Below are 14,247 nucleotides of genomic sequence, written 5' to 3' on the forward strand. Positions count from 1 at the left end.
TAATTGACTTGCTGGACAAAGGGGCCCTTTGGGACCCTCTAAACACTCCAGCCTATTGCCAAGGCTACTGGTTGCCCTCCACAGGGCAACATGAAGGTCATGTTAGTAAAGACGATACCTACCCAAATCCCTGACCACAGAGAAGTGGAGCTAATGTCTACTTACAGCCTACACACCTATTGACTAGTATTTATGGTTCTAGAAGGTATTCTGAACACCACCAAAGGAGAATGCAAACACCAACCCAGCTACAATTTGACCTACAGTGGTGACCTGCATGTCACAAAACTTGTGAGACAAATAAACCAATATCTGATTGGATTCAAGGCACAGTTTATAAGATGGAGCCCATGCCCAACACTGTATGGGTGGCCAAGAACTTGAGACTACATAAGCCAGAGACCTAGGAGAAAAAAAACAAATACTATATACTAATGTGATGCTAAAAGAACATAGCAATACAATGACTTCTGATGCCATTGTGCTATATTTATAGATCAGTGTTTTGTGGCTATCATCAGAGAAGATCCCTCCATCAGTAGATGGAAACAAATCTAGAGACCTATAGCTGTACAATGTGCAAAAAGGGAGAGATCTTGGAATATATGTGATGTCTCCATCAAATATCTTCCCCTCAAGGCTTAGGAAACCCTACAGAAGAAGAAGCAGAAAGATTGTAAGAACCAGAGAAGATGGAGAACACTAAGAAAATAAGGCCCTCTAAATCAACAGGACCAATGTACAGATGAACTCACAGGCAGCATGCACAGGGCCTACATGGGTCTAGGCCAGATGTGGTCCCAGTGCTGATAGAGGAAGTGAACACAACCTCTCATCCCTAAACCGAAAGTTACTTCCAACTGATAATATCTCACAAAGGAAATTTATAGAGACTATATATATAAACCACTCTTAAGGCCAGCCCCAGAAGTAGATGGCCAACACAAAATGAACATTTTTGTAGCATTTTTAAAGGGTTTTGTCTAATAACGCTTTGTCTGAGCTTTTTAGTAAGTTTGTTTGTTAGTTTGTTTTTACCTTACAGGTGTTTTGCATAAATATTAAGGTTTCTGATGTGTCTGAATGTGTGTCTCTGTGTCTATAAAAGTTTCTTTAGCTTTTACTTTGGTTCATTTCCTTCTGTGGCTTGACCAACCCCCAATACAGTTGCAGTTTGAAAAAAAAAGAATATTAATTGAATATTAAATAATTTAAAAGCATTTGAATTTCTAAAACTAACACAAGCTATTATTACATAACACTAATTAGTAGAGAAGAAATCAACTTGTATTTAATATTATCTAAGTTTCACATTTTTAACATAAGCTACTTAGTAATGAATATAAGTAAATAAACTAAGATGAGGTAAAGAGCAAGGGTATTTGATCAAGGATGGAAAGTGCTTAGCACTGTATCAGAAGGCAAGAATCCAGATCAGAGCACCACATCAGGTGACTCACAAATGTCCATAATTCTAGCTCCTTCTGGCCTACAAGCACACATGCACACACACACACACACACACACACACACACACACTTACATATCCACATATACAAATAACTAAATAAAATGATAAAGAACAAATTTTTAAACTTTTGACTGACAAGCAATCATCTCATGTTTAAAACCTTGAACAAATCATCACTTAAGTTGTGGTGATGGGGGGGGGGGCAGTTCAGGGAGGACTCTAAAAATCTATTGGCCACCTTGTCCTTACAGTATAAGCCTGTGGTAAGAGGGTAGGAACACATGCCTCATTTGATCCCTTTCTAAGAAAGAATGAAGAATGTGCTTAACTAGAAAGCTGCAGAGAGGAAGTCGGGACACCTGAAGAACTGGTGATGTACTTACAGCCCACTGACAGATTATTTAATATTCTCAAGAGTTTAACTATTTGTCAGAGATCTAAAAATCATTCTGGAAGAGTGTATCGGGTTTCTCTTACTTTCCTGATTGCAGAGTAGCAAGGCATGGTACCAAATTTATTTGCAGAAAAGAAGGGATTGATATCAACATCTGGTCTCCCTCTGGTCTATATTGTTGAATGGTGAATTAACCATAGAGACAACAGAACCCAGAAGATAGGCAGGGGTAGTGGGACGGTTCTGAGAAGAAGTGAAATCTTTAAAGCAGTTTCATTCAAGAGAAGGTAAGAAAAGGAAAAGTAGTATCAGATAATGACAGAAACAGAACTGTACCAGCATGGAGACAGAACGGCATAAAATTAACAGATTGTGATTAGTTTAGAAAAAGTCGAGGTGAAAATTTATTATAGTTTCATCTGAGTTCTATCCTGTCACTAGAAAGGAAAAGAGACCTTTTTATTCAGCAAAGGGGATAAAAATGCAAAATGGCTTAAAGAATTAAATAGAGACAAATCCATACATGCCAGCACAATTAGCAGAGAAATTTTAAAGTGGATAAATGCCTTTCATGTTATAAGATATAGACCCAAATTCAATTTTCCATGTTCCAACCTTTTATTTAGTGTCTCTCTTCACACTCCCCTGCTGGTAACATCAAAATTCTCCAAACTGCTCCACTTTATTAGGCTTCCAATAATTTCCATGCCACATTAAAAAAAAACAATTTCCATTTCTTTGTGCATTTTCTTTCTTCAGAGACCAAAACAGCATTAGATTTCTGCCTTTAAAAAAATAGTCAATTCAAAACAACCCTGAGATTCCACCTCACACCAGTCAGAATGGCTAAGATCAAAAATTCAGGTGACAGCAGATGCTGGCGAGGATGTGGAGAAAGAGGAATACTCCTCCATTGTTGGTGGGATTGCAAGCTTGTACAACCACTCTGGAAATCAGTCTGGCGGTTCCTCAGAAAATTGGACATAGTACTACTGGAGGATCCAGCAATACCTCTCCTGGGCATATATCCAGAAGATGTCCCAACCGGTAAAAAGGACACATGCTCCACTATGTTCATAGCAGCCCTATTTATAATAGCCAGAAGCTGGAAAGAACCCAGATGTCCCTCAACAGAGGAATGGATACAGAAATTATGGTACATTTACACAATGGAGTACTACTCAGCTATTAAAAAGAATGAATTTATGAAATTCCTAGCCAAATGGATGGACCTGGAGGGCATCATCTTGAGTGAAGTAACACAATCACAAAAGAACTCACACAATATGTATTCGCTGATAAGTGGATATTAGCCCAAAACTTAGGATACCCAAGATATAAGATACAATTTGCTAAACGCATGAAACTCAAGAACAATGAAGACCAAAGTGTGGACACTGTGCACCTTCTTAGAATTGGAAACAAAACACCCAGGGAAGGAGTTACAGAGACAAAGTTCATAGCTGTGATGAAAGGATGGACCATTTAGAGACTGCCGTATCCAGGGATCCATCCCATAATCAGCTTCTAAACGCTGACACCATTGCATACACTAGCAAGATTTTGCTGAAAGGACCCAGATATAGCTGTCTCTTGTGAGACGATGCCGGGGCCTAGCAAACACAGGAGTGGATGTTCACAGTCAGCTATTGGATATATCACAGGGCTCCCAATGGAGAAGCTAGAGAAAGTACCCAAGGAGCTAAAGGGATCTGCAACCCTATTGTTGGAACAACATGATGTACTAACCAGAACTCCGGAGCTCTTGTCTCTAGCTGCATATGTATCGAAAGATGGCCTAGTCGGCCATCAATGGAAAGAGAGGCCCATTGGACTTGCAAACTTTATATGCCCCCATATAGGGGAATGCCAGGACCAAAAGAATGGGAATGGGTGGGTAGGGAAGTGGGGGGCGCTATGGGGGACTTTTGGGATAGCATTGGAAATGTAATTGAGGAAAATATGTAATAAAAATATTAAAAATTAAAAAAAGATCACATAATAAAATTTAAAAAAAAATAAAATAAAAAAAATAAAAAAATAGTCATTGACCTTAGCGAAGGCTTTCCCACTGCCTACTTAGAGCCTCCTTCTCTGTCACCTGCATTTAGATGGCTCCCGCCAAGAAGGGTGGGGAGAAGGGACATTCTGCCATCAACGAGGTGGGAACCCTAGAATATACCATCAACATTCACAAGCGCATCCATGGAGTGGGCTTCAAAAAGTGTTTTCTTTGGGCACCCAAAGAAATTCAGAAATTTACCATGGAGAAAATGGGGACTCCAGATGTGCGCCTCGACACCAGGCTCCATAAAGCCGTCTGGGCTAAAGGAATAAGGAATGTTCTGTATCACATCCAAGTACTTGTGTCCAGAGAATGTAGGGAGGATGAGGGTTCACCAAACAAGCTCTGCACATTGGTAACTTACACTAACATGCCTGTTACCACATTCAAAAATCTACAGACGGTCAATGTGGATGACAACATACATACACACACACACACACACACACACACACACACACACACACACACAGTGATACTGAATAGAGACTGTAGTGTGTTCTAAACATGACAGCAAAACTGTACTTAAGAAATCTCAACAGTATGGCTGTAAAAACAAGGCTGTATAGTAATATCAGTCTACATGTCAATGAAGACAGGGTGTCAATGAAGACAGGGGAAATAGATCATGGCCTCACCCTTAGATGAAGAGCTATAGGTAAGTGGCTCGTGAGAAACAGAGAATCAATCTTCCCCAGTGTGAGTCCCCTGAGAGGAAATCCAGTCCTAAGTGATGAGAGCCTGAACACATGTGCAACACTCAACAAAATGTGATTTTAATATTGAAAGTTCCACCTCACAGTTTTTCATGCAAACATTAAATTCATATTGTTAGGGGTCATTGTGTCCCAGGTCTTTGCATGACTAAATACAGGCAATCAAATATACCACACATTACTTCTTTGGACACAGGAAATATTAACGTGCTGGCCAGGAAACCTGGAAAGCACAGCAGAACAGCAGAGACGGGGGTGGGGGTGGGGGATCCAACTGTAGCAGCGGTAGAAGCAATCTCGCACATCCCACCCCACCCCACCCCTGCCCTCACTTGCTTCCCTTCGCTGGAACTCCCACACCAGACCAGGCCAGAGATGTCCGTGGAAAGCCTCTGGCACACAGGCCCACAATAAAGAGGTGGTGGCAAACTGACTGGAATTGTGTGGACATATCACAGAGATTAAAGGGCACCCAAAAAACATTAGAGATGTTAATGTTCAGTAAAAGAATAATAAAAGAGCAAGAAAAATATGTATATTGTAAATCTCTGTCCTGATTTTTTTGTATATAAAAAAAATTGAAGTTAAAGCCTTCATAGGATTCTGTGTACAGGCCCCTCTAGAAGACAGGCTCACCTCTAGCTAGACTCCTCTGTGAATGAGTTTTATTTTTCTAATGCCAGCTCAATAAAATAAACTCTTTCATGATACTCCCAACATAAAACTGAATAGCATATGATAAACATTGGTATTTGACCTTGAATTATATTTTCTGTGTATAATGAACTATAAAGTGGAGGAAGGACTCTTCGGTAGACAAAGAGAAAAAACAAGATATGACCTAAATCTTGACTTTGTTATTATGAGAGGATAGGTATATGTCAGTGATAAGTCTCTCTCTCTCTCTCTCTCTCTCTCTCTCTCTCTCTCTCTCTCTCTCTCCAATGTTTTGCTTTGTGTATGTGCTCAACATCAATAAGTACACAGAAACAATTTTGTTTATAGAATTTCTCTCCCACAGCTCATTCAGGTATGTGGCCAATTATGTAACCTCCAATGCAAATAACTATAATGGATTGACATTTTCCAAGGAAAGGGTGATTGCTAGGAAGGTAGAGGGAACTGCTGTGAATTATTACCTAGTTGATCTTCAGCATTTTCTTCATTTAAAGGTATACTAACACCTGGAACAAGAATATTAGACTAATGAAGTGAAGAATCTGCTGTCTTTTCATTCAGTGGAATATACCTGGAGAAGCAATGCTAATTTGCTATCACTATAACACAGACAGAACCAGTGGGTACAACAACGTGATGTCAACCTTACCAAGGACCATTTGTTTAGAGAGCCATTTATACTGTATTTATTTTTCTGTAGTCTCATTTTTTAATTTAATGATACTTGGCAACATCTTGCAAGCAGAGAATTAAAGTCTTCTCCTGGCTTCTGCTCCAATCCAATTGCGCGGGACCTGAGACTGCATTAGTTAGGGAAGCAGAAACCGGCCTGAGTAGGGCCACAGGCCTCATCCAGCCGGATCAGCGCCTGGGTACCGGGAGCGCAGGGTTGCCTGACACCCGCCAGCTACCCACGACCCCCGCCGCAGGATTTTGGGACTGCTGGTGAGTGGAACACAGCTTCTGCTCCAGTCCAATCACGCGGGACCTGAGACTGCTCTGGTTGGGGAGAGAGAAATCCGGCCTACATAGGGCCACAACCCTCTTCCGGTCAGAAAAGCACCGGGGCAGCTGGGGCGCAGGGTCGGCTGACACTGGCCAGCTACCCACAACACCCACCACAGGATCTTAAGACTTCTGGAGAGTGGAACACAGCTTCTGCTCCAATACAATTGCACGCGGGACCAGAGACTGCATTAGTTAGGGAAGCAGAAAACCGGCCTGAGTAGGACCACAGGCCTCTTCCGGCTGGACCAGCACCGGGGTACCGTCAGCTACCCACGACCCCCGCCGCAGGATTTAGTGACTGCTGGTGAGTGGAACACAGCTTCTGCTCCAATCTTTAAACAGTGACAACGATAACAACTAACCCCAGAGATTACCAGATGGCGAAAGGTAAACGTAATAATCTTACTAACAGAAACCAAGACCACTCACCATCATCAGAACCCAGCACCCCCACTTCGCCCAGTCCAGGGCACCCCAACACACCGGAAAAGCTAGACACGGATTTAAAAGCATATCTCCTAATGATGGTAGAGGACTTCAAGAAGGACTTTAATAACACACTTAAAGAAATACAGGAGAACAGTGCTAAACAGGCAGAAGACACTAAAGAGGAAGCACAAAAAATCCCTTAAAGAATTGCAGGAGAACACTGCTAAAGAGTTACAAATCCTTAAAGAAAAACAGGATAACATAATCAAACAGGTAGAAGTCCTTACAGAAAAACAGGAAAACACATCCAAACAGATGATGGAAATGAACAAAACCATACTAGACCTAAAAAGGGAAGTAGACACAATAAAGAAAACCCAAAATGAGGCAACACTGGAGATAGAAACCCTAGGAAAGAAATCTGGAACCATAGATACGAGCATCAGCAACAGAATACAAGAGATGGAAGAGAGAATCTCAGGTGCAGAAGATTCCATAGAGAACATCCGCACAACAATCAAGGAAAATGTAAAATGCAAAAAGATCCTAACTCAAAACATCCAAGAAATACAGGACACAATGAGAAGACCAAACCTACAGATAATAGGAGTGGATGAGAATGAAGATTTTCAACTCAAAGGACCAGCAAACATCTTCAACAAAATTATAGAAGAAAACTTCCCAAATCTAAAGAAAGAGATGCCCATGAACATACAAGAAGCCTACAGAACTCCAAATAGACTGGACCAGAAAAGAAACACCTCCCGACACATAATAATCAGAACAACAAATGCTCTAATTAAAGATAGAATACTAAAAGCAGTAAGAGAAAAAGGCCAAGTAACATATAAAGGCAAGCCTATCAGAATTACACCAGATTTTTCACCAGAGACTATGAAAGCCAGAAGATCCTGGACGGATGTTATACAGACACTAAAAGAACACAAATTCCAGCCCAGGCTACTATACCCAGCCAAACTCTCAATTAACATAGATGGAGAAACCAAAGTATTCCACGACAAAACCAAATTCACACATTATCTCACCACGAATCCAGCCCTTCAAAGGATAATAACAGAAAAAAACCAATACAAGGACAGGAACCACGCCCTAGAAACAACAAGAAGGTAATCCCTCAACAAACCTAAAAGAAGACAGCCACAAGAACAAAATGCCAACTTTAACAACAAAAATAACAGGAAACAACAATTACTTTTCCTTAATATCTCTTAATATCAATGGACTCAACTCCCCGATAAAAAGACATAGACTAACAAACTGGCTACACAAACAAGACCCAACATTTTGCTGCTTACAGGAAACTCATCTCAGAGAAAAGGATAGACACTACCTCAGAATGAAAGGCTGGAAAACAATTTTCCAAGCAAATGGCATGAAGAAACAAGCTGGAGTAGCCATTCTAATATCTGATAAGATTGACTTCCAACCCAAAGTCATTAAAAAAGACAGGGAGGGACACTTCATACTCATCAAAGGTAAAATCCTCCAAGAGGAACTATCAATCCTGAATATCTATGCTCCAAATACAAAGGCAGCCACATTCATTAAAGAAACTTTAGTAAAGCTCAAAGCACACATTGCACCTCATACAATAATAGTGGGAGACTTCAACACACCACTTTCACCAATGGACAGATCATGGAAACAGAAACTAAACAGGGACACAGTGAAACTAAGAGAAATTATGAATCAAATGGATCTGGCAGATATCTACAGAACATTCTATCCTAAAACAAAAGGATATACCTTCTTCTCAGCACCTCATGGTACCTTCTCCAAAATTGACCACATAATTGGTCACAAAGCAGGCCTCAACAGATACAAAAATATTGAAATTGTCCCATGCATCCTATCAGATCACCATGGACTAAGGCTGATCTTCAATAACAAAATAAATAATAGAAAGCCAACCTTCACGTGGAAACTGAACAACACTCTTCTCAATGATACCTTGGTCAAGGAAGGAATAAAGAAAGAAATTAAGGACTTTTTAGAGTTCAATGAAAATGAAGCCACAACATACCCAAACTTATGGGACGCAATGAAAGCATTTCTAAGAGGAAAACTCATAGCTCTGAGTGCCTCCAAAAGGAAACTAGAGAGAGCACACATTAGCAGCTTGACAACACACCTAAAAGCACTAGAACAAAAGGAAGCAAATTCACCCAAGAGGAGTAGACGGCAGGAAATAATCAAACTCAGGGGTGAAATCAACCAAGTGGAAACAAGAAAAACTATTCAAAGAATCAACCAATCAAGGAGCTGGTTCTTTGAGAAAATCAACAAGATAGATAAACCCTTAGCCAGACTCACTAGAGGGCACAGGGAAAGCATCCTAATTAACAAAATCAGAAATGAAAAAGGAGACATAACAACAGATCCTGAAGACATCCAAAACACCATCAGATCCTTCTACCAAAGGCTATACTCAACAAAACTGGAGAACCTGGATGAAATGGAGAAGTTCCTAGACAGATACCAGGTACCATAGTTGAATCAAGATCAGGTTAATGACCTAAACAGCCCTATATCCCCCAAAGAAATAGAAGCAGTCATTAATAGTCTCCCAACTAAAAAAAGCCCAGGACCAGATGGGTTTAGTGCAGAGTTCTATCAGACCTTCAAAGAAGATCTAATCCCAGTTCTTCACAAACTATTCCACAAAATAGAAACAGAAGGTACTCTACCCAACTCATTCTATGAAGCCACAATTACTCTGATACCTAAACCACAAAAGGACCCAACAAAGATAGAAAACTTCAGACCAATATCTCTTATGAATATTGATGCAAAAATCCTCAATAAAGTTCTTGCTAACCGAATCCAAGAACACATCAAAACAATCATCCATCCTGACCAAGTAGGTTTCATCCCAGGGATGCAGGGATGGTTCAATATACGGAAATCCATCAACGTAATCCAGTATATAAACAAACTCAAAGACAAAAACCACATAGTCATCTCGTTAGATGCAGAAAAAGCATTTGACAAGATCCAACACCCATTCATGATAAAAGTCTTGGAAAGATCAGGAATTCAAGGCCCATACCTAAACATGATAAAAGCAATCTACAGCAAACCAGTAGCCAACATCAAAGTAAATGGTGAGAAACTTGAAGCAATCCCTCTAAAATCAGGGACTAGACAAGGCTGTCCACTTTCTCCATACCTATTCAACATTGTACTTGAAGTCCTAGCCAGAGCAATTCGACAACAAAAGGAGATCAAAGGGATACAAATTGGAAAAGATGAAGTCAAAATATCACTTTTTGCAGATGATATGATAGTATATATAAGTGACCCTAAAAATTCCACCAGAGAACTCCTAAGCCTGATAAACAGCTTCGGTGAAGTAGCTGGATATAAAATTAACTCAAACAAATCAATGGCCTTTCTCTACACAAAGAATAAACAGGCTGAGAAAGAAATTAGGGAAACAACACCCTTCTCAATAGTCACAAATAATATAAACTATCTTGGCGTGTCTCTAACTAAGGAAGTGAAAGATCTGTATAATAAAAAATTCAAGTCTCTGAAGAAAGAAATTATAGAAGATCTCAGAAGATGGAAAGATCTCCCATGCTCATGGATTGGCAGGATCAACATTGTAAAAATGGCTATCTTGCCAAAAGCAATCTACAGATTCAATGCAATCCCCATCAAAATCCCAAATCAATTCTTCAACGAATTAGAAAGTGCAATCTGCAAATTCATCTGGAATAACAAAAAACCTAGGATAGCAAAAACTCTTCTCAAGGATAAAAGAACCTCTGGTGGAATCACCATGCCGGACCTAAAGCTCTACTACAGAGCAATTGTGATAAAAACTGCATGGTACTGGTATAGTGACAGACAAATAGACCAATGGAATAGAATTGAAGACCCAGAAATGAACCCACACACCTATGGTCACTTGATCTTCGACAAGGGAGCTAAAAACATCCAGTGGAAGAAAGACAGCATTTTCAACAAATGGTGCTGGCACAACTGGTTGTTAACATGTAGAAGAATGCGAATCGATCCATTCCTATCTCCTTGTACTAAGGTCAAGTCTAAGTGGATCAAGGAACTTCACATAAAACCAGAGACACTGAAACTTATAGAGGAGAAAGTGGGGAAAAGCCTTGAAGATATGGGCACAGGGGAAAAATTCCTGAATAGAACAGTAATGGCTTGTGCTGTAAGATCGAGAATTGACAAGTGGGACCTCATGAAACTACAAAGCTTCTGCAAGGCTAAAGACACCATCAATAAGACAAAAAAACCACCAACAGATTGGGAAAGGATCTTCACCTATCCTAAATCAGATAAGGGACTAATATCCAATATATATAAAGAACTCAAGAAGGTGGACTCCAGAAAGTCAAATAACCCCATTAAAAACTGGGGCTCAGAACTGAACAAAGAATTCTCACCTGAGGAATACCGAATGGCAGAGAAACACCTGAAAAAATGTTCAACATCCTTAATCATCAGGGAAATGCAAATCAAAACAACCCTAAGATTCCACCTCACACCAGTCAGAATGGCTAAGATCAAAAATTCAGGTGACAGCAGATGCTGGCGAGGATGTGGAGAAAGAGGAACACTCCTCCATTGTTGGTGGGATTGCAAGCTTGTACAACCACTCTGGAAATCAGTCTGGCGGTTCCTCAGAAAATTGGACATAGTACTACCGGAGGATCCAGCAATACCTCTCCTGGGCATATATCCAGAAGATGTCCCAACCGGTAAAAAGGACACATGCTCCACTATGTTCATAGCAGCCCTATTTATAATAGCCAGAAGCTGGAAAGAACCCAGATGTCCCTCAACAGAGGAATGGATACAGAAATTATGGTACATTTACACAATGGAGTACTACTCAGCTATTAAAAAGAATGAATTTATGAAATTCCTAGCCAAATGGATGGACCTGGAGGGCATCATCTTGAGTGAAGTAACACAATCACAAAAGAACTCACACAATATGTATTCATTGATAAGTGGATATTAGCCCAAAACTTAGGATACCCAAGATATAAGATACAATTTGATAAACACATGAAACTCAAGAAGAATGAAGACCAAAGTGTGGACACTGTGCACCTTCTTAGAATTGGGAACAAAACACCCAGGGAAGGAGTTACAGAGACAAAGTTCGTAGCTGTGATGAAAGGATGGACCATTTAGAGACTGCTGTATCCAGGGATCCGTCCCATAATCAGCTTCTAAACGCTGACACCATTGCATACACTAGCAAGATTTTGCTGAAAGGACCCAAATATAGCTGTCTCTTGTGAGAAGATGCCGGGGCCTAGCAAACACAGGAGTGGATGTTCACAGTCAGCTATTGGATGTATCACAGGGCTCCCAATGGAGAAGCTAGAGAAAGTACCCAAGGAGCTAAAGGGATCTGCAACCCTATTGTTGGAACAACATGATGTACTAACCAGAACCCCGGAGCTCTTGTCTCTAGCTGCATATGTATCGAAAGATGGCCTAGTCGGCCATCAATGGAAAGAGAGGCCCATTGGACTTGCAAACTTTATATGCCCCAATATAGGGGAATGCCAGGGCCAAAAGAATGGGAATGGGTGGGTAGGGAAGTGGGGGGCGCTATGGGGGACTTTTGGGATAGCATTGGAAATGTAATTGAGGAAAATATGTAATAAAAATATTAAAAATAAAAAAAAATAAATAAAGGGAGACAGTGCTAAAAAAAAAAAATAAAGTCTTCTCCTTTTCCATTAAATCTCATTATAGGTATAAAGTATGAGAACATACATTCTCACAGTTGCAGGAATACAAATTTCAGCATCTCTGTGGAGCCAAGGGTTCGTTCAAATAGACATGGCATTACCTCGTTTCGTCTGTACATAAATTATCAGTAGCCTGTCATAGAGAAACTACTTACAGGTGGGTGAGACTTGGAGGAATCTTCTTGCTAGTTACAATGGTCATACAGTTTATCACATTCTGAATGGGCAGTCACTGATAGGTGCTGAGCACCTGGTAAGAGTGCTATACTGAGTCATCAAGCCCCGAGGTGTGATCAAGAGCCAGCTATCTAGGAAGAGAGTCTCATTCAGAAGCCAAATGATAAAGAACACAGCTGCCACACCCAAGAGTCAGATTGAACCTCTCAGGCAGAGGTCTCTCTCTCACAGAAACTGGCTTACCAGAGCTTGCAGAGAGGAGGCCAGCTTGTCTCCAGATGTCACCTGTGCATGAAGATCCCTATCCGTCTGCCAATCTAGAGGACAACATTGGTGAGCACAGAGCACCCTATACCAAGGTCATCACTGTCCTTTGCCAAGGTTCTTTTGGCCACTGTGTATAAACCATACCGCATGCTGTAGGTGATCAAGGTTTTAAGTGACTGTTTCCCTCAGCCAAAGGGTTTAAATGATTAAGTAAGAATTTAACTTCAATTTGTGTTAGATAAGGCTCATTATAAGGATATTCATTCCAGAGTGCCCAGCTCTTGGCTGGATGGGCTGTCCTTTCTGATGCACGTTCAGTTAGGGCTTATCATCAACTTCATGTTCTTGCCACCTACTCAACAGCTTGAGGTCAGATTTATTTGAAAGGGATTTTGGCTTATGCCTCCATAATGATGCCTATTAAATGCCTTTGTATGAAGAGGGACAATGTGTTGGCCTTATCAAGGAAAATGTGGCCTTCTTTAGCATCGGATTTTCAGTTCCCATTAGGATCATAGTAAGCTAAGCTAAAGGAAGGGGGGAAAGACTGCTCTCTAAAGGTCAGCCTTCTTAATTAAATGGAAACCCAGGCAATGACATTAAAAGCCGAAGTAAGTAAAGCCAGTGCTTTTCCTGATGAGCCCCTACTGAGCATAAGACTCCTGCTGCCTGACTTGGGGCAGGCCAGGCTGAGTTATTCCTATTGAGTAAGAAGCTAGCTGTAAGGTTACCAAGCTGTTACCTCCTGTGCAAACACATGGAACTTAGCATGTGAATCTGTGGCTTCAGTGGCAAAGTCAAGTCTCGGTATGGTGATGCGTTCCCAGACTGGCTCAGTTTCCTGACACTCTATATCACTATGGCAGCCATCACCAGACATTCTGTACTTCCCTAAGGACTGGGTTCCAGCCATGGTGAACACAGATGGGTGGAGGTTAGTAGATCAGCTCTACGCTAGGTACTCTCTCATTTAGGAACTCAGTTTGCCACACCCTTTAACAGAAAAGCAACCAGAATTTCAAGGGCTAATTATTTGATCCAAGGTCAAATAGCTGGTAAAACATCTAGCTAGCTCAGTTATGTCTTCAATCTCTATGAATGTCTTTCCATTAATACAGAATTTAGTGCACTTGTTAGGCCCTACTGCCTTCATTCCCAGTTTTCATGCGTAGAGTGGCACAGGGACTGTGCCACCCTTCTTAGGTCTGTAGTAGAGCTGACTTCACAAGACCTTTCATCCTAGCTCTGTCCTGAACCTACTTTTATTTAAGTGTTGTGGT

At 40.8% G+C, this 14,247-nt stretch overlaps 1 pseudogene; it reads left to right on the forward strand.

Annotated features, from left to right (window-relative positions):
• The first annotated feature begins 3,976 nt into the window (after positions 1-3,976).
• LOC147000357 (large ribosomal subunit protein eL31 pseudogene) lies at positions 3,977-4,351 on the forward strand (annotated as a pseudogene).
• Positions 4,352-14,247: the final 9,896 nt, after the last annotated feature.

Source organism: Mus caroli, unplaced genomic scaffold (genome assembly GCF_978045245.1).
Source record: "Mus caroli unplaced genomic scaffold, Mus_caroli_1 scaffold_18, whole genome shotgun sequence".
Taxonomy (NCBI): domain Eukaryota; kingdom Metazoa; phylum Chordata; class Mammalia; order Rodentia; family Muridae; genus Mus; species Mus caroli.